Genomic DNA, 23,931 nt, shown 5'->3' on the forward strand with positions numbered 1-23,931 from the left:
AAATAAACTCAACTGGATCTCAGAACTAACTGCAAAACTTCCAGAAAAACATCATAAGAAAAAATCTTTGTGACTTAGAATTAAACAAAGATTTCTTATGTACAACACCCAAAGCAAGACACATAAAAGAAATAAAAGACAACTAGTACTTCATCAGAATGAAGAACTTCTTTTTTAATGACACTGTTAAAAGAATGAAAAGATAAACCCCAGACTGGAAGAAAATATTTGCAAAATACACATCTGGTAAAGGACTTATATCCAGAATTTTTAACAGAGAACTTTCTCCAAAGTCAAATAACAAGAAAACAAACAACCCTATTAAAAAAATGAGAAGGAAGAAAACAGTCACTTCACCAAAGAAGATGTATGGATGACAAATAATTAAATGAAAAGATGCTTAACATGATTTAGCCATTAAGGAAAGGCAAATTTAAACCAGAATGAGGTATCACTATATACCTATAAAATATCTTAAGTTTAAAAAACTGATGAGATCAAGTGTTGACGAAGATGAACAAATTGAACTCCATAGATGTTGGTGGAAATAGGAGATGGTTCAACCACTTTGGAAAGCAATTTTAAGGAAATAGCTTCTTAAAAATTTAAACACCTATCATATGAATCAACTATGACATTCCTAAGTATTTACTACCTAAAAAAGAAAGCTGTGTCCATATAATGTACCTCAATGCTTATAGCAGCTTTATTTGTAATAGCCAAAAACTGGAAACAATCCAAATGTCCATCAACAGGTGAGTGTATACACAAATTGTGATATGTCCATTCAATGGAATAACAATAAAAGGTATGAGCTATTGATACATGTAACATGATGTTCCTCAAAATAACTGTGTTAAATGAATGAAGTTAGAAAAATCATACGGTATTTGTCTTTGTCTGCCTCAATTATTTCACCTAACATGGCACCCTGTAGGTTCATCCATGTTGTACGATTTCTTTTAAGTAAAACTATAGAAAATGCAAACTAGGTGACATAGTGACAGCTGATAAATTATAACCTGGGGCAGAGGGTAGGGAAAGGTACAAGGAAGGGATTACAAAGGAAAGGGCACAAAAAAATTTTGAGAAGTTACGACTCTGTTCACTATCTTGATTGTGATTGTGGTAATGGTTTCACTATGTGTGTTTTGAGGGGCAAATATCTTATTTCAGAAGATGTATAAAGTTTTAATGTAATACATAGGAAACATCTTGAAAAGAATAAAAAATTTTGGTTATATATCTGAATTGAGAATCATCTCTTAAACCAGATAATAATAACAGAATATATTTGCAAAGAATATTACAAATATTAAACTATGTTTATCCATGGTAGTTATTATCTTGAATTTGTTATTGGAATAAAGTTGATATACAATATTGTATTGGTTTCAGATGTACAACATAGTGAGCCAATAATTATATACATTACTAGATGCTTGCCACAATAAGTGTAGTTACCCCATTATCATACCAAGATATTACAGTATCATTGGTTATATTCTGTATGTTGTACTTCCATTCCTATGTCTACTTATTTTACAACTTGCAGTTTATACCTCAATCCTCTTCATCTATTTCACCCACCCCTCACCTGCATCCATACGGTAACCAATAGTCTGTTGTCTATATTTGTAGTTCTTTTTCTTTTTTGTTTGTTTTGTTTTTAGATTCCACATATAAGTGAAATCATATGGTGACTGTCTTTTCTGCCTGGCTTATTTCACTTAGCATGATACCCTTCAAGTTCTCATGCTGTCACAAATGGCAAGATATCCTTTTTTATAGCTGAGTAATATTCCATTGTATATATGTACCACATCTTTTCTATCCATTCATATATCAGTGGGCATTTGGGTTGCTTCCATATCTTGGCTATTGTAAATACTGTAGCAATAAACATAGGGATGCATATACCTGTTTGAATTAGTGATTTTGTTTCTCTAGGTAAATTCCCAGAAGTGGAATTGCCAAGTCTATGGCATTTCTATTTTTAGTTTTTTGAGAAAACTCCATATTGTTTTCCACAGTGGCTGGATCAATTTACATTCCCACCAACAGCATGAGAGGGTTTCCTTTTCTCCACATCCTTGCTAATACTTGTTATTTCCTGTTTTTTATATAGTGGTCATTCTGACTAGTGTGAGGTAATACCTATAACTCCAGGGGAAAATCCCAGGGCAAAATACCTTTGAAACTGAAATCAGTCAAAGGGATAAATAAGTGGGAGAAACCCATTTATTGCTTACAAGCAGTGGTCCACTTTTGCTCACCTGTGTCTCTCATGACCTGGCTGCAGGAAAAAAGGGACCTCATCCAACTTCTCCAGTCCAAATATGCTCCTGCTTCACCTTGTAATTACCTATTGAGATGGAGATGGACTACTTCTTTCCACCCCTTGGAAACACATTGATATGGAGATGAACTAAGGCCATGTGAGAGATTTTGGAAATGTTACAATTTTACTCACATACATCATTGTGGTTTTGATTTGATTTCCCTGATAATTAGTGAAGTTGATCATCTTTTCATGTGTCTGCTTGTTAGCTGTATATCTTCTTTGGAGAAATGTCTGTTCAGGTCCTCTGCCCATTTTTTAATTGGATTATCTGTTTTTTTGGGGTTTTTTTTTTTGGTGTTGTCTGAGTTCTTTATGTATTTTGGATATTATCCCCTTATTGGCTATATCATTTGCAAATGTATTCTCCCATACTGTAGGTTGCCTTTTTGTTGAGGGTTTCCTTTGCTGTACAGAGGCTTTTCAGTTTGATGTAGTCCCATTGTATATTTTGTAATGTGTTTATATATATATATATATATATATATATATATGTGTGTGTGTGTGTGTGTGTGTGTGTGTGTGTGTGTGTGTGTATATATACATACATATATATGTGTATATATATTATATACTTATCAAATATATATATAAACTTATGAAAGTATGCAATTTAAATATAAGTGTTTTATTATATATCAATAATACATCAACAAAAATGCTAAAAATATGTCTTTAATCATTTGAGTTAACCAAATTCTCCAATTATGTTTTAAATGGTCACATTTTCATCCCAATGACCCTAACCATAATTAGAAAACTAAAAATTCATTAGCTACACTGTGAATTGTTAAGTATAGAGTGCAAAATGAAGTTATTTATTAAAATAAGCCATTAAAAAACAGCTATTAAATGATATACAACCAGACTATAAAAATCTAATAGGAGTAGCACTATGTGAAACTCAAAGTGGACTATGAAATGAAAATTACATACTTGTCCAAACAAAAATGTACATTGAGGCTCTGTATGAAATTCTGAAGGGGCTTTTCTCTTGGTGCAGTTCTAACCCTATGATAAAAAATACCTTTTCTTAAAGTGTATAATTACCCTCTGCCACTCTTAAATCTCCTCTGGTGTCTAAGCCTGCTTAATAATGGTGAACAGATGAGCAGAAATTAAAAATAAAGGCCTTCTACCAATTTAGCACCCTGCACATAATGTACCTATAATGATAGTTTGATTGCCAGTGCCCATTATTTTGTTGCTGTCTATTTTTTCTCTTACTGTACCAGAGCAAAAAGAATGTAGCATCCTGTCCTAGAAAACCAGAGCAATTTACATGTACGCCAGCTTCAGTCTGTATTAGAAAGATGCATAGAATAAAACAGAAAACATAATGCAATGCCATGCAGACCCTTTTATGTCAGTGGCACTCATCACTTAAATATATTACATTTTGGTTAATTTATTTTCTAAAAAGAAAAAGGGGAAGGCATTTTCTTTTTTGAGAATAGGGAGGAAAATTGAAGTATTTGTGGCTATTAAAATGAACAAGAAAAATACATTGAAATGGGGCTAGCAAGTCCCCTTTGGTAGTCCCCATAGTGTATAGCAGGGAATGAAAAATAAAGGTATTAAAAGTAAAATCAAAAGAGAAACAATTCCATTTTGACATAAAGTAGAAGAGGCCTGCAATACCATTAAAATCTTTACTACTTTCTGAATCTGAGAAGCTCTTGATTTTTAAATGTTACCTGGAATTACATGTAGCCAATCACTTATGGCATGTTAGTAATACTTGTTTTTCCCAGGTCCCTACACAAAACCTGCTAATAAACATTCAGGAGAGAGGCACGCGCATGATATCATTAACAAATCAGTGTCGTCAAAATAAGCGGGAATTTTTTAATGGTTCAGATGACCTCCCTCACTTTTTAGTTTGGTTTAAACTGATCAGTTATTTCAGTAAAAGGTTGGCACAACCTGAAATCCCAGTGGCTTGGTTTTCTCAGTGCCTTGGGGAAAACTTCTGGAGCCCAAAGCGTGGGAAGGACGTGACGGTTTTTGGGTGGCCCGTGTTCCTTAGGGGATGTAGAAGAGGGAGTGAGAAGGCCAGTGACATGCCTTAATTAAAATTCAGCCTATTCAAGTTCTGGGAGATCTGTTACGTGAAACCCCCTCGCCAGGAAACACAGCGCCTTAGTGCAGGGCTGCGGGCTCAGTTATCACTGCTCAGGCCTGGCAGACCTGAAGGATGTCAACAGCATGTGGTAATATCAGGACCCTATTGAGCGCCAGGAAAAGCTCTCCCTCTCCACAGACTTGTGAAATGGCCCAGGAGAATTGTGGAGGGTTTTCAGTTACCTTAAAAACATCCCGTATAGGCCCTTCTTGTACATGGACGAGCAGACTGTATGGATCATTTGTCTTCCCTGTATGCGTATTCCTACCCCACACCACCTGTACAAGCAACCCTGGCACTCGGTGTGAATATCTTCCATCATTATAACCTTTTCCTCAGTCACTTCCTTCATTTTATAGCCAGGTTTTGCTCCATTTTGCCCTTAGATGTTCTGGGGCTTGGATAGGAATTTGAATCAATTCTTTTGGGCTATTTTCTGAGACCAATTCTGTGTGGGGCCCTTGAGCTACTTACTGGGGGATGTGTGAGGCAATTCTGAGTAGATGGAAGCCCCCTCAGCCCTCACAGCCCCTGGTCACATGGGGAGGGAGGGAGGCAGAAAGTGCTATTTTACACATGTTAAGTGCCTCTGTGCACTGAGTCCTGTAGAGAACCAGCCCTAGACTTCCTTGTGAAACAAGGGCACATAGACTGGAGCTGCTAAGCGGTTGAGGAAAGCCGTTTATTTGGGGGCCCAGCACTGGGGCTGGGGCTGTCTCTATGACTCTGAAGAGACCACCTTTAGACTGCTAAGTGCTGTCCTGATCTCTTTAGGACAGGTTCAGTGTTAGCAAGCAGGAAATTATGCAGAAGAAAAACAGCAGAAAGGCAGAAGGTGCAGGGGGAGTGCCTCGACTAGGCAGTGTGAGATGGGACCAGCTCTCTCCTTGGATGAGTAACAACCGGTGGGGCTTGCAACCCCTCGGCAAGGATCTGCTGCGCGTTGGGCAGAGAGCCCCGCCTTACACAAGGAAAAGCAATGAGCACAGCAAACAACCCTCCAGAAAACTTCCCAACCTTAAATATGGCCTCCTGCATCTGTCATATACAAACAGTAGTAGAATCTCCGAGGAAGGGTTGGATCTTCAAAATATCAATTTTGAAGCCAAATCAGACAACTTCCCATGTTGTCAGAGGCTGGGAGACAGGACTTCATGCTGTTGGATTACATCTTGCTGTGTTTCTTTTCTCCTCCTTGGCGTTCATACACCCAGCAAAGATCAAGAAGGGACTACTAACCTGCTTTTCAGGTGCTGGGGGAAAGGGACATGCCAGGTTGTTGTCATAGCTATGTCTTCCCAGCCCAGCAGGGAGCCAGCCTATGCAGTGGAAAAGATGGTCGAGCTGACCTAATAAATATTTTCCATCCCTAACCTCAGTAATTATGTTCGTGTGTCACAGCTCAGCAAAGAATAATGAAAGTTTCCCTGAGTAAAGGAGACGGGCAGCTCACTGGAAGTGGGATCTGAAATCCTTCTGTGTTGAAGACACCCCATGTCTATTCAGTTGCAGAAAGTGAGTGAAGTTGTTTCTTTCCTGATTACACTGCTATGCTATCTTTGCCATTTCCTACCTCACCACCCGCTCAAAAATCTACACTGGAGTTTTTCTCAGCACCTTCCACCCTCCAAGATTTGAAAATAAACCTATTTCAATCTGAGAATGTAAGATACCATTCCACTTGCAGCCACAATACTTCTTTGTGGGGTGGGAAATGTGGTCAGATGACTGGTAGGAAAATGCCTTTTGGAAAATTGCTTGATTTGCTACACTCTATTGAGTCCTAGTGGGAAGTCAGCATCCCTTTGCTATTTTGGAAAATTCTTGAAAATGATACACAAAAAATTTAGCGACATATTTTCCATCTCAATAACTTTCTAGATTGTCCTAAGATAAGAAGAAGGTGGTTGGAGGGGAGGGTTCAGATGAAATAGGCCTCTCCCTTCTCCCCATGCAGGGGCAGAGGAAATGCCAACTCAAAGCAAAGGTTTCAATTTAGGGAAGCTTTTGGGCTGTGAAAGACATGGTTAGCATAATAAAGAAGGCTTCATTTAAACTACTGCATTTAATTTTAGTTCAGACCTCCTCTTTAGAATTTATCTGGCAAGGGGATGTTGATAACCCTAGTTTATTAGCAGGTCATATGCAGTAGGCTATCAAATATTCAAATATTGCATTTGGCAGCTTTCCAGAACAGAGCCTTCAGGTTGGTTACCCAAGTTCAATTCCTGATTTAACCTTTCTCACTTCTTCAAGGTTAAAGATAAAGTCTCTTCAGAGGTTTATTGCATATTGAGACTCAACTTTGATAGAATACAGGCTACCAAAAAAAAAGTCTTTTCTCCAGAAATCTGTTTTATGTAATTTTCTATTAGACTGCTCAGAATCTGAGGAAGAAATGGTTTTCACCTTTGGAAAAACTTTACAAAGCGTGATCTGTTTATTGTTCTGTCTAGGCAAGCAACAAGTTTGGTGGTGAAGTGTGTCAGTTCTAAGGTCAGTATGCCTATGGTAGAACCATGAGAAATCTTAGGAACCCTCTAGTGACATCCTTCCTCTTTCAGAAGAGGTAAATGAAGCCAAGAGAGGAACAGTGATTTGTTCAAGGTGAGCTGACCTTGGCTTCCAATTTTCTTTCTAGAGAACTGACTGATTTACCAGAGCAAATCTCCAAACTGCAGTCCAGGTTTTTAATCTCTGTCTAAGAGACTGTTTTGTTTTATTGGCCAACTGTATTGAAATGCAACAGATACACACAGAAGTGCAGTCATAAGTGTACACTGGACGCATTTTCACAAAGGGTTACACCAGTAAAAAAAAAAAACCACCCAGGTCAAGAAACAAAGCATTACCAAGTCCTCTTCTGCCTGTGCCTATTTCCAGTGACTATCCAAACAAAAGCAGCATAACTATGGGGGAAACATATTTTCCCAGCTCGGGGCAAAATACCTTTAAAACTGAAATCAGTCAATGGGAGAAATAAAGTGAGAGAAACCCATTCATTGCTTACAAGCAGTAATCCACTTCTGCCTGCCCGTGTCTCTCATAACCTGGCTGCAAAAAGTGAACCCACCCAACCTCTCCAGTTCAGATACACCCTGGCTCTTCCTTGTAATTACCTATTGGCAAGGAAATGAACTACTTCTATCTACCCCTTGGAAACACCTATTGATATGCAGATGTGCTAAAGCCAGGTGAGAGATTCTGGAAATACAGCAATTTTACCCACAGCCCACCCCTCCAGAAATCTTGCCTCACAATCTACTCACTCCCCATCTTCTGCAATGGCCCCTATGCAAGAAAACTGGAGCACTGTAACCAGATTAATAACATACAATAACAGCAGCAATAAAATCATAATAATCCTTAAGCCAGAGGATTCAGCTAAATTCAAAGTCCTGTGCAGATTTAGTCTATGGCTCACCCATTCCACAGGCAGGCAGTAGCTGAACAGGTAGGGAGTTCAGAGCAATCATTACACAGCAGCTGCTGCCAGGGGGCAGTCCAGGCCATAGGGACTGTAGAAGAAAATGAACTTAAGGGCAATAAGATATATTTTTTGAAGACACCAGCATAGGCTGATCTTGTCCATCAGGTAGGAGGCATGCAAGAGAGTGGTCCTGTGATAGGACAGTGGCAGGAATGGGATCTCACCCTGGCATACTATACCAGACTTTCACCTCCCTCCCTGTGGGAGTTACAGATGGGTCAAAATATAGGGCTCTGGGAGGTACATGCACTGGCCATTAAGATAAAACAAACCTTCCCTGTAAGATGCTCTTACCTCCCCAGCATTTTGGGTACACTCTCATGATCTTTGGGTGCCATTCTGCTGTTACTCCAGGAACACACAGGAGGCCAGCATCCAGGCTTTTTCCCCAAGGTTTCAGAAGGGCCAGCCATCGCAGGCACATGTGTCAAAATGTCCAAGGACATGACCACTCAACAGTGTCTCCAGGGTTTAATGTGACTGAGGCTAGCAGCAGGATGTTGCTCTGCTAGCCGTATCCTGGCTTCAATAAGTCCTCTTTGGTTTGCACATACAGTTGTATAGGAGAGGCAGCAATGTGTGTTAGCATGTCCACAGGGCTCAAGGCTCCTTTTCAGGACTTCTCATTCAAATTCCGTACACTGTCCATGAGCAATCTGTTCTGCCCCATAGACTATTGGTATCCAACTTCAGGCCAGATTTCAACAAACCATTGTACCTCTCTATTATGCTTGCTTTGGTAGGGTTATATGGTACATGAAACTTTCACTTTATTCCTAATTGCTGCACCCATCCTTGTAACACATGTCTAGTAAAGTGGATGCCTTGATTGCTTTCAATCACCTGCAGCCATCCATAGGCTGCAAAGAGATGTTCCAGGCCACTCTTGGTGGTTTGATGATCTGCATGACATGCAGGAAAAGCAACCAACAGGCCAGTAGCTGTGTCTACACAGGTCATGGCATACTGATACCCTTCTGATGGGCAGAGGCCCAATGTAGTCTATCTGCCACCTGATAAGGGGTATCGGCCCCTTTACTATTGTCGCATATTGCTGTGGGACTCAGTGTAAGTCCTTCTTAGATCAGAGCCTTCCAGGCTCTGCTGACTTCTTCAAAGGTCAAAGGCAAGCCCCACCAATGGGCTACACCCAAGTGTCTTTTGCCCCACATGCAACAAACACTGATGTAACCATCAGACTACATCAGAGACAGGCTTTCCTTCTAGCCAATGCACCTGGGCCAATGTGTCTGCTTCATCATTCCCTGGGGATGCCAAAAACAAATGGCCAGTCACATGATATACGGTAACTGTCTTAGTCTGACCAAAGGCCCATAGGTCTTGCCACAACTCTTGCCCCCAAAGGGGCCAGTGACCACCCATCCAGTCCCATCCAGTTGACATAGTACCATGTTGGTAGCCACAGGTTCAGGCCCCAATAGATGGCCCAGCTGTCAGTGTAGACTACTATACGAGAGGACTCCTGGGTAATCATGAGCCATACTACATGCACCTCAGCCCATTGACTGTTCATCCCCTCTCCATCTTCTATCCATATTATCCATATTGTCTCAGTCTTAGGATGGAGGGTCACAGTCCTCCACTTTGGGGGCTGACACTACCGGAGCCATCTGTATACCAAGCATCTTCAGGTATAGGGGCTCTTTCCTCCTGATGAGGACTCTCAGCTACCAATGGCTCAAAAGCAAGTTCTTTCTGCTTTCCACTGGTGTATGTCCTGGCCCCAAAAAGCATTGGAGTTCTCCACTTAAGGGGCTATTGAAGAGAGCACTACACTGCTGTAAATGTGCACCCAATCTGTGCCACACTACTCTGTGGCCTTTGGGTCCAGTCTCACACCCACCCCATGATGGGATAGGTGGTTATAACCTTGGTTGGAGATGTTCTAGTGATGGGCTCCATAGCCAGCAAGGTGAGGTATATGGCAGCCAGTTGCTTCTATATCAACGTGTACCAGACCTCTGCTCTTTTCCATAGATGTGACCAGAATCCAATAGGTTGGCATGTCTGTTCAAGCCACTGCCAAAGGCCCCATACACAACCATCTTTGGTTACATAAATATCTAGCTCACAGGGCCTTCCTTGATGATACCATTACACTCAAGGCCTATACGGCCTTGACTGCTCGCTTAGCAGCATAAAAGCAGATGCACATGTTTCACCCTAGTCCCACCTGATGCCTTTCTGTACCAACTGGTATAAGGGTTTCAGAATTTGTGCCAAGTGCAGAATAAACACTCTCCAGTAGTCCAAAGGACCTAAAACTCTTATAATACTGACACAGTGGTAGGAATAGTGAAAGCCTGGACCTTGTCTATGACTGCTTCTGGGATAACTTCAGTTTTACGCTACCAGACAACCCATAAGAACTTTACTGACAAACCAGGTCCCCGAACCTTGGTGCTGTTCACAGCCCTTCCTTTCTCCTGTAGATGTTGCAGCAGTCTAGGAACTGCCCCTTCTAAATCTGTAAGAGAATCAGATGTGAACATAATATCATCAGTGTAGTGATACAGCCACACCGTTTGTGGTTTCTTCCATGTGATCAAGTCCTAGGCTAAAAGTCCGTGACGAATGGTGGGACTGTGGAGGTATCCCTGTGGAAGGACAGTGAATTTCCACTGCGAGCCTTCCCACATGAAAGCAAACTGTTCCTGACTTACCTGTGCTATGTCAATAGAGAAGAAAGCAGTAGCAAGGTCCACAACATAACAATACATCCATAGTTCATGACTGAGTGTGCCCATAAGGGCTGCTATAGAGGGGACAGCAGCATGCAAAAGGGTGTGACTTTATTCAATTCCTTGTAATCCATGGTCATGGCTTTTTCACTGGCCACACTGGGGAGTTAAAAGGACTATGAGGGGGCTTTATGATGCCTACTTTTTCCAACTATAGAGTTTCTCAAATTTCCTTGCAACCCCCAAGCAATTTATACTGCTTAGTACTTGTAACCTACTGAGGTACAGGTAGAGTTACAGGCAAATGCTGAGTATGTCCCCTCAGAACTGCCTTTACCACATGTACCCTCAGTATGAACTCATCTGTAGTGGTCTGTAACCACAGGCCCTGCAGGGTATGTACCAGAAAATATATTCAGGGATGGGAGAAATGTACACAGTATACTCCTTTGGGGGTAAATGCCCTACCCCCAATGGGATTTGGACTTTCTTCACTCTAATTGCCTTACTGCCATAGCCATCTATGACAGCAGGGGTCCCAGGAAAATGCTCAGGGTTGCCATAAATCAGAGAACATTCATCTGCCGTGTCCACCAGTGCCAGGACATGTACACTTATGGGGGACCAATGAATTGCTAATTCTACATGTGGCCTCCAGCCCCCACCACGTCACCCAAGGTGGGGGCCTTAACCCCCCAAGTCAAACCACAATGCCCAATCCTCCTGTAAGGGTGAGGGTCCAGGCAGAGCCTGAGTACTGTCCCCCAGGAAGTCTTGCAGGGGCACAAACCAGACATGGGGTCTTGCCTCTGGCTTCCATTCCTGGACCTCAGCGGCTGCAACTGCTGCTCTGGCTTTAATTGGTGCCACCGTTCTAACAAAATCCTATTGGGCTGCCCATCAAAATTTCTTTCACTGCCCTGGCCTTTTTCCAATCAACCCACATCTGGGTCCTCGAGACTTTCACAGGGCCCTTTGCATCTATCCTTTCAGTTGTAGCCCATACTTCCTTCTGTGCTCTTATTGTTTCAACCTCCCCCAGATCTGCTAAAGTACAAGTAACCTCACTTATGGGTTGCCCTATGTGGGGGTCAAGACTAGTCACTAGGGACCCAAAGAGAGATGGGGGACATGTGTGCAGTACCAGATTTCTCATTCCTATGATGAACAACTACTCACTGGGGCCCTGGGGGTCCATATTATAGATGACAACATTCATGCCCAACTCCCATTACACCTGCTGGAGCTCTGCATATGTTTTCCAGCTAGTGAGTAAGTACAGTAAATCACCCTGATCAGACCAAACTGCCCTGATGGCAGCTGTCAGCCATTAAATGCCTGATTCCCTGAGGTGTGACAAGCACTTTGAGGCTGCTGCCAGAGGGAAGAGTGAGTTGTCAGGAAAGCCAGTCTGCCCATTTCAGAACCCGACATAACAATGTTTTCCACCCCAATATCCCAGAGACAAAAAAGCGTTTTAGGCAGAGGTTCCAACAGCTTCTGCCAAAACTGGATACTTATGTCCACCAGTTCATCCTGGGTACAGGGGTGGAGCATGGAGTGCTCCACAACCTGGGGAGGGGGTGCACCTCCCCCTGAGGAGCCCACTGTTATTGCATTTTTACTTTCTTAATTACAATTGGGCAGGCCTTTAATATGGAAGAGGCTGGTGCTTTGGGTAGTGGCCTCAGCAACATATCAGCCTTCGGTCTCACCCCCACATCCTCTCCTGACATCTCCTCTATCATCTCTGGGGCTGAAGGCACTGCTCTTTCTTCCCTCCCCCCACGGCCTCCTGCAACACAGCCTCTCCTGCTGCCTCCTCCCTCACTGCTAACATATCTTCTAGGGGTGTGACCCATCTTCTCAATAACTGTCTCTCTCTCTAAAGGGCATCCCAAAGGTCTTTGCCTAGCTCCTCCAAGCAACACCCATGTGTGTCTCTCTCTTTGATAACCCTTTCCACTATCTCGAGAAACAGACACCCACAATTCTAGCTGCTACATGGCCCTCAGGGCCTCTAAGCAGTCTTCTATCTCATAGAGGGCTAATTCCACAGCTTCTGGTGTCTCCACCTTTCCCTAATTCTGGAAAAGGTTCCACCCCTCTAAGAGGTGCTTTACTCTAGACCAGTTTCCCCACTAGAGGCTCTCTAATTGGAAGCCCCACAGATGGGGGGGGGGGTCCTGGGTGAAGCTGCACTCTCTACTGCTGCAGCCATTAGAGCCTCCCCACCATCCACAGGAGGTGTTCTGGGTATCTTCCCACTGTCTCTAGGGGCAGCCTACCCAAGGGTCACACCCATGAACACAGATTTTGGGTTCAGAGATCCTGCCAACTACACCAGATATAACTATGGGGTGGGGCAGGGAGGAATATTTTCCCAGCCCAGGGCAAAATACCTTTGAAATTGAAATCAGTCAAAGGGAGAAATAATGTGGGAGAAACCCATTTATTTCTTACAAGCAGTCCACTTCTGCTCACCTGTGTCTCTCATGACCTGGCTGCAAAAAGGAACTCCACCCAACCTCTCTGGTGCAGATAAGCCCTTGCTCCCCCTTGGAATTACCTACTGATATGGAGATGGACTACTTCTCTCCACCCCCTTGAGAACATATATTGCTATAGAGATGCACTAAGGCCAGGTGAGAGATTCTGGAAATACTGCAGTTTTACCCACAAGAAGCCACTTTCTTGACTTGATGTCACAAATTAGTTTAGCCTGGTTTTGAACTTCAGGTATGATGGATCATACAGTGTGTACTCTTTGGCACTTCTTTCACTCAACATTGTGTTCATTTTTGGTGATCACAGGTGTATGCCTTAGTGTTGCAGTGGAATCGCTGAATCATAGGGTATGTGTGATTTAGCTTCAATAGAACCTATCCATTGTTTTCCAAAGAGATTAGATCTATTTATACCTCCACCACCGGTATATGAGAGTTCCAATTGCTCTACATCCTTTCCAACACTTGCTACTAATAATGCTTTTCCTAAAAAAATTAGTTACTTTTCTTCCATTTGTGGAAGAGGAAAGAAGGGGAGTTTGTCCCCACTTTCTTTTATATTATTAGTTGTTCCTGAAACTTTTCAGGTTCCATCCTGTAACTCCAGAGGAGGAAATATTTTCCAGCCTGGGGCAAATTACCTTTGAAACTGAAGGCAGTCAATGGGAAAAATAAAGTGGGGAAACCCATTTATTGCTTATGAGCAGTCGTCCACTTCTGCTTACCGTGACTCTCAGGACTCAGCTGCAGAAAAGGGGCCCCACCCAACCTCTATGGTTCAGACATTCCCTCGCTCCCCCTTGTAGTCACCTGTTGATATGGAGATGGACTGCTTCTCTCCACCCTTTGGAAACACCTATTGATATGGAGGTGCACGAGAGATTCTGAAAATATTGCAATTTTACTCACACATCCCCTTCAAATTTTCCATTTGCCCCAGTATTACTAGTCTTACTTAGATGACCAAAGGTCCTAAGAAGGAAGCTCCTGGAACCTCCCTGGCAGCAAACTTAGCTAAAATGTTCCAAGTGAAGATGACTTCCATGTCTCCTTAAGTCTTTGGCTCCTCAGGTGGACTCTATTGAATAACAAAGATTTATTGTCAGCTTACACTAGTTTACAGTTCTGGGACAATCTGATGGTTGAGAGTTTGACCTATGTTCCAAAGAGAGACACCAAAAGGATATCAGAAGTAGCGATGAGGAAGAAGACCACCATCACCTCACCCTTGGGCCACGTGCCAGTCTGTGGCCTCAACATTTTATAATTTCTTTTTTCCTAGAATGTTTACTTGGCCTATAAAGGTATGGCAAAACCAGAAAGAAGGTATACTGTCAGAGAACTTAACCTTGATATTGATATTTAAAACTCAGAGTAGATTTCCTTGAAAACAAAACCTTTAGCTGCTACCATGTCCAAAATTAAGCTTTTAACCCAAACAGAAACCAATCATACAATTCTTTTCTGCTATATTAGCAGCACAATCTGGTGAGCTACATCTCTTAGTCTACCAAATCAGTCATATTTGGGCCATCACTCTATAAAAATAATATAATTTGTATCTCCACTGTCTGGGATAGATATAAACTCAATTAGTTCATATTTATAATATAAAATTATTTATTGAGACCTTACACTGTGTCAATGTCAGTTGCAAAATAATCTCCTTAAAAACATTACCTCGTCTGGTCCTGATAATATCCCTCTGGGAAAATTGTTTTGTCCCCATTTAATACATGGAGAACCTAAACACAGAGAAGTTAAAGATCTTGCCCTTTTATAAGTATCAGAACACAGATTCAAGATAAAGCCTGTTGGGCTTCAGGTCTCTGATATTAACTGTTACCCCTTACTGGCTTCTGCAGAAAACTAGAACAGGACTTCAAGTTGGAAAGACCTGTAAGTTGCCGTACAAGGTTAACCCTGTCTCTGGAGCTCTCTGTTTTTACTTCTATCTCTCTCTCTAAGTCTCTCTCTCTCTTCCTCTTTCTCTGTATCTCTTTGAGGACCTGCCCACTCGCCTAGTTACTGCCCATGAAATCTCGGGCTAGTTCACTGTGTCTTCTGATATACCTCCAACAGCCTCACAAGCACGTTGCAGTTTGAGGGACTCTGCTGCAGTGCCATCTGCCAGCTCGATAAAGACAATCCTCCTTTAATTACGAATGTTGAAATGTTGGAAATCCAGGCCAACTTCTTCCATTCCAGAAAAAACTTAGGGTATAGAATCCTTGGAGGAGGAAACCAAAAGTTGAGCCTACATTTTCAGAGAAAACATGCGAATTGGCTGAGTTCAGGAGAAATGGGGCTTTGTTCCCCATTGCTGGGTAGCCTTCCACTCCCTCCAAAGTGGCCTCTGTGATCACAGTGCCAGGGAATCAGATGTACTGGGAAAATTTTTCAGTTGTAATCACATGTTTCTAGCTTGTTTCTTATCTTACATATATGTGGGCTTTTTTCCTGTATTAGATCTTGGTCAAAATTAAGATACCTCTGTTGGGATATGTAATTATTGAGTAAATACTACACATTTCTCCATCTATCCCACCAAACTTGAATATTCCCTAAATGCATTTTGCCCTGAAGAGGGTTTTACTTCAGACCTGTGTTGCATTCTTTCTATAGGCAGAATCAAAATTGGCTGTACCTGAGAATGATTGCATACATAGTATACATAATACTTTCATTTGGCATCCATTATGGAGCAAAGACAATGTCATTTTCAATCATTAAAAGAGAATGTTTACTTAAATGTAGTGTATTCACTACATAGCCAAATTGAGAATTTTTTCCATTGTGTTAAATAGATTTTAATATATTCAGGCTTTCTTGAAGAAAATGCAATTTGGTATATTAAAATAACAGATATACTTTATTTCAGCTTTTAATATACCTCAATTATTACTTTTTATACATAACCATTTTTCTAATGTTCCTAAATTTCAGCCATATTTTATTAATTTAGGGAGTAATATTATCTAATATTATAACTGTATTATAGATGAAGTATATTTTTTTAAGTTTTTAAAGTAAGATTTGATAGTAAATGTTATCCAATTGTAAAAAGATGTGTGTCTTGGAATTTAAAGACAAGGCTCTATGCAGTGTTATCATAGTCACAGCAGAGATATTGGGAAAGCAGCATCATGTGGTTCACACCATGAATGCCAAGTTTTTTTATATGTGCCTCTGGGTTATTAGCAGAAGTTTTAAATTGCAAGAATGACACTGTATTTTTGCATACCCTGTCAATATTCAGTCTTCTTATTATTCCTTCCCTTCCCTGCTTCATCTTTATCTCAGTAAACACTAAACCCTGTCAATTCTACCAGCTACATTTTCTCTCTGAAATCTTTCCTTTCCATCTCCACTGCTCCTAGTTTATTACAAGCCTTTGTGACAGAATCCAAAACTATCTTTTTATATCCCTTCTTTATATACCCCTGTAGCTCTGCTGGGGGAAGGTATTCCTGGCCCAGGGCAAATCCCCTGTGATACTGGTGAAACCAAAATAAGTCAAGGGACAAGGTAGGCTGGGAGAAACCAGTTTTTATTGCTCACAGCTTGCTCGAATCCTCAAGCTAGGCCCGGCCCCCTCTGGCTCCCCCTGCAGCCCCTCTCACCCCGTCACCACAGTGCGCTCTCTCCTTCCTGCCCGCCCCTTTCAGGAGGAACTTCACTAGCCGGCCCTTGGTGACTGGCAGATGCCAGACCAATTAGGCACCAGGAATGGAAGGGAGGAGGGAATGGCCATCCTTTTTCACTCCTTACTCCTTGCCCCAGAGTGCAGGAGGCTGTAGCCATAAACATTTATTGATTATGTAAATGGATTAAGGCTAGATGGCAGATTTCTGGAAATTCTGCAGTTTTACCCCAGAATCCCCTTTAACCTACAATTAACCATTCTAAACCAAAACTCTGGTCACATTAACCTCTTTTAACTATTCTTGGCCAAGCAATAATATTGGTTGGTTTGATTTTCTAAAAATAAACTATTAGTACCTGAAAGAAGAGTATGACAGAAACTACAATTTAACTATTGAAAGGCTGCAGGCAAAACTTACATTCCAGTTCACTAATGAGAGTGTCTCCAAGAGTAAATGGAAGATGAGATATGTGACTCTGCTCTTCTTTCATTCAAGAGTTTCTTCATGCTTTCCATAGGGAGACATCTCACCATACTGATAGGATGACAATGTTTAATACATGTATTTCCTGTACAATATGAATTCAAAATGGAAGCCATTTGGTCCATCTGGTACACAGGGGAAACAGCCATCTCCATAAAGGTGAGAGGAAAGCCTGTCTATGATGAGTTTATTGAGAGGTGGCACATGGGCACCCACATGGCACGTACATAAAAGATTTCAAGGATGATGAAACTTTTTGAGATTTTTGTCTTGCTCTCTGTCTTTTGGCCTTAACCACTTGATTTTGGCTAAACTGAGGTTCTATTGCAGTGTTTCTGAGTTCCCTCCTCGCATTTGCCATCCCCTTTTAGCAGTCACTGTCTAGCCTTTGTGAGCTATTTTTAGTGCCCCACATGCATGCTCTTTTCACATTTCTATTTGAGTTAATAGAAGGCCTGTCAGGAAGTAGATGTTTAATAAATATCTGAAAGTACAGAGAAAACCAATTTTAGCCCTATTGCCATGTCAATAATTTTTACGTAGAATTATTACTATTATATGCATGTGCAATTGGAACTGAAAAATGACTCATTTGACACCAATACATAACTAATATAATTTGGAGGGAAATGCCTCTAATTTCTCCAAGTACCATGTGGAGACCTCATGGCCACAGAGTTCCTGACTGGTCTGAAGGACAGTTATAGGCCCAAAGAGAGAAGAATCTATTATGGGGCCCTGAAGGTGTCCTTTTACCAGGAGGTGTCCCTTTACCAGGTGTAAATGATATTTCCCTGACTGTTCTTTGCAGTAAAGCTTCCTGCCACAACATTAAAATGAGAAGAAGCACCTCCATTTCAGAAATACAAGTACAAATAAACAATCTGTCTCCCTGCATAGCATTCCTTTAAAGTCAGATAAGTTTATTTAAAGCATGGTAGCCTTGGGAGGGGAATGAAGACTGGCCAACCCTCCCACAGAGCCTGCAGGAACCCAGTGGCCTGGCTAACTTTCCACCAACGTTTCTGTTGGGGTCTGTGGGGGCAGAGTAATGTTTCAAACCATGTAACTCAGACAGAGGATTAAACACATTTCTAAGCAACTGTGGCAGATTTGGGTTTTATTTTTTACTCTAGAGACCTTAAATTATCATACCTCTTTTGATGTGGCATATGCATATTGTGTATTCTTAACTGTTTATTTATATACTTTTGGGACTTTCAGAAGCCTTTTTTTTTCACTGTAGATGCCAGTAAATATGTCTTTAAAGGGCAAGAGATAGACATTCTTTTATATTCCTGGTTAAGGGGTCCTAACACAGTTTTTAAAATTTATAACCTAATAACAAGCCATGTCTACCACTGCATCATACCAAAGGATTTTTATTTTCCTTAAAAGGAAAGATGCAGGATTTTTAGTTTAAAAATGACCTCCTGTAGTTTCCCATCTGGAAATTCTAACTGCCTTCATTGTCTAGTGCTTCTCTGTTGTACCTGAAAATTAAAATTATGGACAAACTCCACTGAATGACAGCAAGAGATTCCTGGTTCAAGCATTTTCCTGTTTCACTAACAGCTAACATCATCCTAATACCACTATGTCTTTGTTCCTTCTGTCCCTAGACTTGCAGGTATGGCATTATATCTTTACTTGACATCTAGGCATTTGTAATGTTTTTGACATCATAGTGATTTCTGAAAATGCTTTATAATGAATGAATAATAATCAAGCAGAGCCAGAAAGGACAAAGAAGTTGTCAAGATGAAGCTTGGGGCACAGCACCCGAGAACAGGAGATTAGGGAAGGCCAGAACTCAGGAGAAGCTGGAATCCGTTAAACCCGAGCAATGGGGCCTGCCCTCCCTGACTTCAGATTAGGAGCCATGTGCTCTGGAAGCCTACATCTCAATCATCTTTATATCAGAGGGACTATAAGAGAACATAAATGAATAGGTAGAGGGATTGATGCTTAATGCTGGTCAATGACCAAGGTCCCCCCAGCTGTCGAGTTCAACATTCTAACTTTTGAGTTCATTGCTTAGTGCCTCCAGTTCCTTGTACATTTGAATTTCTACTGCTGGGGAGGCCATTTACATTAACTGGTGACACTTTGATGACTTGGCATATTTTTGTCTCTGGAGCCTTGTGTGTGAGAGCAGAGGAAGGAGATTGGGGTTGTGGTTGGGCTTCACTGCCAAGCATAGCATTGTGTGTTAGCCTAACCTTTTTCTGGAGTTCTTCAGACCCTAATTGAGTAATCCTATTAGCAGTGTATTTAGAAAATAGTGCAAAGAACAAATACTGTTCCATAATCATGTGGAGTAAACCTCATATTATAATACTCCATGTGTCAATCATCATGCAAAAATGATGTGTCTTATTGACTTGAAAAACACATCATTTGAAAGCTTTATGCTTTTCATTTTTTACTGTTTGGAATTTTCTACTTCATGAATCTTAGTCACCCTTTGAATCATGTCAATGTTGAACTGTCTTATTAGAGTTATTGTTTTATTTTTTAACTGATTTTCTGTTATCTTTTAAATTTTATAGTAATGATAGTAATAACAGGTAGGGAGATTTTCCTTCAAATCTAACTTGATTCAACTAATTAGTCAGCTCCTGAATCAGACAGTAAATTTCTGTTAATAACCATAGGAAAACATCTTGTTTGCCCTTGGTTCAAAAACCTTTTCACATTTTCAGTCAAGTTATATATGAATCCCAGAATAAGTAGAAAATTTCAGAAAAATAAAATAGGGGAGTGTATGGATTTATGGAGACAGAAGAAATGAAATCTTGAATTAACATTTGAGTGCATCAAATTCCAGAGGGGGAAGTCTACTTTGAATATTGTTGTGTAGACAAAATAATTATATGCAAATTGCTTAGCATATTTCTCTGTTTATATGCATGTATGTGTATGGAATCTGTGGGCTTTTTGTGGGGGTGGATATGTGGTCAAAGTATGTGGATGGGCTTGTTTGTTGGGAAGTATGGGGTGTATACAGGAAATTAGGAATTAGAAGCCCTTATGGTTTTACTTTAACAGAGGTAAAATGGATTGGAGTGGCTTTCGCTTTTCATATGAAATCACTTAAGCTGGCATCATTCTCATAATATACATCAAACATAAATTCAAAACAGTTTCAAGAAATGAAACTCTCACAAGGAAGGTAAGCTTACAAAATTACAAAATTAGTGGGCATATTTCTTTAATTGAACTCCCTGACCCAGCCAGTAATAATTTTATTTCTATAAAACTGACTCCCAGGTCGTTGAAGCAACAACGCTTTTATACCTTAAGTTGTTGAAAATAATTCGGAATAATTTAGCCCTATATAGCTATCTGCCTAGATATGCTTTAACCCTAAGCCAATGAGTGTGGTAAGAGTGGAGAGCTCCAAAAGGAGTACAGCCTGCACACTGAGTGTAGAGCTGAAAAAGGACACCAACATCCACAGATGGGTTTGCCTACCACAGTGAGATCAACATGGCAAAGATGAGAGGAAGCGAAACGTGTTTATTTCCTCAGGAAATCTCATATATTCATTCTGATGGGAACACATCCTTCAACAAACATTTAGTGAAAGCCTACTATGTGCCAGACCCTGTTCTGAGTGCCAGAGAAGATTCGTAAGGGAGCCCCTCCCAGTCTATAAGGATCAACATATACATGGTACATGTTATGACAGCGTCTGGGCAGAGCCCAGCTACGCCTCTCAGGGAAGGTGAACCTCATCAGGGAAGGTGACATTTGGGCTGGGTCCTGAAGGATGAGTAGGAGTTTCCAAGTAGAGAATGAGGAGGGCATTCCTGGCAGCAGGGACAAAGAAGCATACAAAATACATGGCACATTTGAGGAATGGCAAGAAGTATAATGGGGGTGGAACACAAGGCTAGGTAAATAACAAACACTTTCTGGCTCTTACCAAAGAGGTCACAGTCTCAGCTGGCAGACTCCTTTTTTTTTTTCTTCTTGGCCCATATAGTGTTTTAAAAATATTTTGAATTAGTTGCCAAGATTTAAAAATTGGAAGATTTCTCATAAAATTCCAGATTTCTGGCTTCTCTTAAAAAAAATCAGAAGATCTGGCAACACTGGGCCCACATTTCCACATGGCAACAAACGACTGGAGCTGAGTAGCAGCTCCTATGCCTCCTCCCTGTTTGACAGAAGCATGTGCCTGCCAGTGCACCCCAGTCGCCACCCTGCCATCCTCTCTCCTTCAAGTCATGTGCCTGCCCTCCTTCGAGCCTGTTGGTCGCTAGGGTAGAATGATGAACAAAACAGCCATGATCCTTGAATTGCATAGAGCACGCAGAGTAGACTTCCTGGAGGGAAGCGAGGGGAGGAAGCACCTTATATATCTTCCTAAGGAATTAGGTTTTCATCCTATAGCCTAAAGGGAGACAATAAATATTCTTAAGACAGAGATGTGCTTATACCTTTCCTTCAAAACTCTGATAACAGAAGGAAAGATGACGTAGGCAGAGAAAGCTTGAGGCAAGGACACAGTAAAAGGCCATCGTAGCAGCTGAGAGAAACCCAGAGGAGGCGAGAATATCCTACTTAGGACCCTGAAAAAAGTTGTAATTAAACTTTGAACCATTAAAGCATTTTTTCAGAGAGAGATCTCATAAGACTTCAAATACAGTAAAATGTCAATTTATGTATTTTAAATGTTGACATAGCAATGAAAAAGAAACTTTACCAGAATAACACAGTAAAGAATGCTAACTTTTTTTTTGGTATCATTAATCTACAATTACATGAGGAACATTATGTTTACTATGCTCCCCCCTTCCCCAAGTCCCCCCCACAAACCCCATTACAGTCACTGTCCATCAGCATAGTAAGATAAGAATGCCAACTTTTGAAGTCCTGTGCTGAGCAGCACATTAAGCCTCAGGTCTTTAGACTGACCTCACTACTCCCTCTCTAGGCAGCCTTGTGAGTCTGTTTCTGTCAATTAGAAATTCACAATATACCATGATGGAGCCCTGCATGGAGGAATTTCTGTATCAGACCAAGATGACCCAATTGCAAAAGAAAGTTTAAAAATGATAGACATATTCCTTGTCCTTGTTCTAGGTTTTCATAAACAATATACACTCCTTAAATCAGCTACTTATTTAGGGGCCAGAATTCTGCTCACCACACAACTATTTAGGAAATGAGTGATTAAATTTAAATCCTAACCAAGCATGCTCAAGATCAGTCACGTTCTGTGAATGGAGGTTTTGCTGTTTAAGGGTTCCATCTACCTGCCTTAACCTGGCATTTGTCTAACATTCTCTTCATTGTGTCTTTTCTTGGACTTCTCTAGAGCAGAGAAGGGGAAGAGAAGAGTTAGGAAAGAGCAAGGCTAGATCATGATGCCAGTGGTTCTCCCACATTAAAAACCAAAGCTGCACACAAATCCATAGCTGTGTGACTCTAAGGAACAAAAGATTGCTGATGATCTTTCTTGTAATAACCAAAAACTTTCAAATCCCGAATGCTTCTACCCCATGGATTCTTTGTCAAATGAAGCTACTCATAAATGCCTAAATTCTCCATCCATCCTGCCAAGCATTTCTGTTCTTGTCATAGCCTGAAACTTGGTTCTTGTCTTTCCTGTCAAAGACTAGTACTCAGATACACAGAGAGATAAGTTAAGTTCTATCTTCTCTACAGGTGCATGGATCCACCTTGGATGAATCCAAGGTGTCAGAATACACAGCTGCCATGAGTAGGGAAGCAAAAATACCACTGAAAATGCCTTCTGACATTGTCTACGCCCTGAGTATTCTTTTAATAAGGTAGTAGAGGCTGAAACCTTTTCATTACCAGATAAGGTTATTAGATCAACAGTCCTTGTCTGACATCATGACCAACAGGTTATATTGCAAATCACATTATTAAACTCCTGTGTGAAAGCAATTACATAAGACTCTTAAAAGTAGAAGCTGAGAGCATAATAATAGCAAATGCTTACTTTGTGCCATGCACTCTTCTCAGTAATATGCATGTATCAATTACTTAAACCTCACAACATCCATATCAGATAGGTGCTATTAATATCATTATCCTTATTTAACAAATGAGAAAACTGAGGCACAAGGAGTTTTAAGTTATTTTCCTCAAAGTCTTACAGCTTGGAGTGCTGAGGTTTGAATCTATGCAGCTGGGCACTAAATTCTGGATCCTTTACTTCCATGCTGCCTAGATGTGCCAGTTTAAGCATCCAAGGATATCAATATTACATAATTTCAGACTCCCATCAGGCCCCCAAATCTCACCATTTTGGTTAATCTGCTAATTGCAAGGCCCCTGACATCTGTAAAGTAGAGCCAAGATGCAAGACAACTAAATTTCTCATACAAATACAAGCTAAAAAATTCTCCTCAAATATATCTGGCATTGCAGCACCTCGTACAACGGTTTTGCAGTTAGTCTTATTTAACACAAAAAATCATGATGATTAACTTCCTCTTTATGACACCATGGTCAAAGTAAGTGCTCAGTAAGTATTTGCCGGATTTTATTCACAGTCAGGAAATGGAGAAGACTACTCCAACCTGAAACAAAGTTGAGCAAGACCTTACAAAGTGCTCTGTTACCACACAGAGAAACTCTGTGGCTTTCTCAGCC

This window comes from Manis javanica, chromosome 12 (genome assembly GCF_040802235.1).
Source record: "Manis javanica isolate MJ-LG chromosome 12, MJ_LKY, whole genome shotgun sequence".
In the NCBI taxonomy this organism is placed as follows: domain Eukaryota; kingdom Metazoa; phylum Chordata; class Mammalia; order Pholidota; family Manidae; genus Manis; species Manis javanica.